The sequence below is a fragment of the Mastomys coucha genome, unplaced genomic scaffold, assembly GCF_008632895.1.
Source record: "Mastomys coucha isolate ucsf_1 unplaced genomic scaffold, UCSF_Mcou_1 pScaffold22, whole genome shotgun sequence".
NCBI lineage: Eukaryota > Metazoa > Chordata > Mammalia > Rodentia > Muridae > Mastomys > Mastomys coucha.
This window is the reverse complement of record NW_022196905.1, coordinates 119,986,242-119,988,295: the sequence shown is the minus strand read 5'-3', so window position 1 is coordinate 119,988,295 and position 2,054 is coordinate 119,986,242. Positions and strand designations below refer to the sequence as shown.

General features: G+C 45.4%; 1 long non-coding RNA gene across 1 annotated transcript in view; it reads right to left on the bottom strand.

Annotated features, from left to right (window-relative positions):
• Positions 1-1,856: 1,856 nt before the first annotated feature.
• Positions 1,857-2,054, bottom strand: part of LOC116070919 — a 6,574-nt gene continuing 6,376 nt past the window's right edge. The window contains exon 3 of the long non-coding RNA XR_004110629.1: positions 1,857-1,955. This is a non-coding gene — a long non-coding RNA (uncharacterized LOC116070919). The remainder of the gene's footprint in view (positions 1,956-2,054) is intronic.

Sequence of the window (2,054 nt, the reverse complement as noted above, 5' to 3'; positions counted from 1 at the left end):
ATCAGTGCAAGAAATACCCATTCTGATCTGACCCCTAAGAAATTAGTCCCAGGAGAAAAAGAGTCACTTAAAAGGCTTTGATGTCTTCATAGGGCAGGCTCCGTCTAGCTGTCAGCAGCAAGCAGAGCTGATCGATCACAGCATGCCTTGTACATCACGGGGGATCTCATGAGGTCAGTAAAGGATATCGGGAAAAACCCTGAAAAGCCATTGCAATCAGACTCAGCAGGATTCTGTCCGTTATCCAACATGTCTACATGAATGGTTAGCCAAGCAGAAAACAAAGAGGTTAACAAAGGTGACTGGTAAGCACAAAACCTTCTTGGAACGTCATATTACCCCATCCCACTCACCTCCAACCCTCATCCCTGTTTTGATTCCTCATTACATGGGAGACCGAAGCGTATCATAGTGTTTCAGTGTGGACAGATCTGGTCTGCAGTTCAGTGTGTCTGGAGAAAAGATACTCATTCCCCTCTCCCGGTATACCCTGCCCTCCTTCTGTTAGTTGCTCCTTGACTCTTTAGGTATTCTTTGTTCTCCTGCTTCGTTCTTTCTGTTCCTCCCCCTCACTCTTAATCATTCGGTTATAGGCTCATTCCCAGAGAGAAGGCTTCTTCAACTCACAGAGTTTGAAGCTACCTCTCTTTCATGCCCCACAATAGCAAATTGCCATTCTATTAGTGGTCTGGTTGTTGGTTTAATCCTTCCTTCCCTCCAAGGCTGTGGCTTCTGCAGCACCCAGACCCACATTGGCCCAGGTCATTGTCATGTGTCTCGGTACTTCCAGTGTAGGCTTAATGAACAGTAGAAAGAGGTCATCTTGGAGCACTGTGGACCAAAGCCGAAAGGATGGTGGGTACCACTCAAAACTGAATCCATCCTGCCTCTGGGGTGCTTTCTCTGCTGCTACCCAGGAGACTGGTGTGATGTGCATTATACTAGTACATGGCCTGGCGTTGTTTTAGTTCACTGGAAATGGGGATTCCTTCCATCCCGTTTGTGATGCAAATGTATTTCTTCTAAAGTATCCTTCTGAGGTCACTTGTCTAGGATTGGATTGGCCCCCAACTATGTAACAAGAAGGGAGGATAACTGCAAAGGGATCAAGAGAACTATTGAGAACAGCTAGAAGGTGAACCATTTCCAACAGGGGTCACTAGGGCTGACTCCATGATACAAAAGAGTGTACATATAGTAGGAAAGGCAGCTAGCTGGAAATTCGGCCATGGGGAGCTCAGCAATAGAGAGAAAGCTCAATAGAGAACTCCAATTGGCAGTCCAAGGCTCCCCAGTTAGTTTCTGTTGGATATTGTGAGCCTCCCTTCAGCAAATCCTACCTCCAATTTGAGGACCTCATTTCTCTCCATTGCTATTTGTTTTCTTAACAATGGTGGAGCCAGCTTCCCTGCCTGGAACTCTCTACTGAGAGTTGGCTGTGTCTTAAAGGGGATTTCTCAGTTTGTATCTTTTGAGTGTTTTGAGCATCTGATTTGATAGTGCCTTATGCCCCTTATTTACTATGTAGTAGACTCACTCATGCAAACCCAAAGATGTGCCTAGCTGAGAACACTCTCCACCCAGAATACCTATGAGGTCCTGAGATTGCTTCCCTCTCCTTCCTTATAAACATGAGGACTATCACCGCTGTCATTGGCTTCTGTACCATTTCCACTTGAATGTGGCCGCAGTTCTGAGGGCACCAGATGCCTAGGAATTCTGGAGAAGCATTGAGTTGGTGTTGGTGTCTTCGGGTTTTTGTTTTCATTTTTGTTTTCGTTTTTTAAATTGCTACCAGCAGCAATTTCTCCAGATACCTTGCTGAGTGAAATGATAACTCACTATTCTTTTAAGGTGGTGGGGGCTTTCTGTTCTTTGAAGTCACAGCATTTTAACATATAAGCAGAGCCTGTTGGGTAGAGATATCTCACTGCTCCAAGTCCCCATTTCTTCATCTGTGAAATTGGAAAACAATCAGGCGTCACTCACATCCCACAGCACCAAAGTGGATGCTAAGGCAATTCACACACTAGAATCTGTTAGCTTAAGGAGGA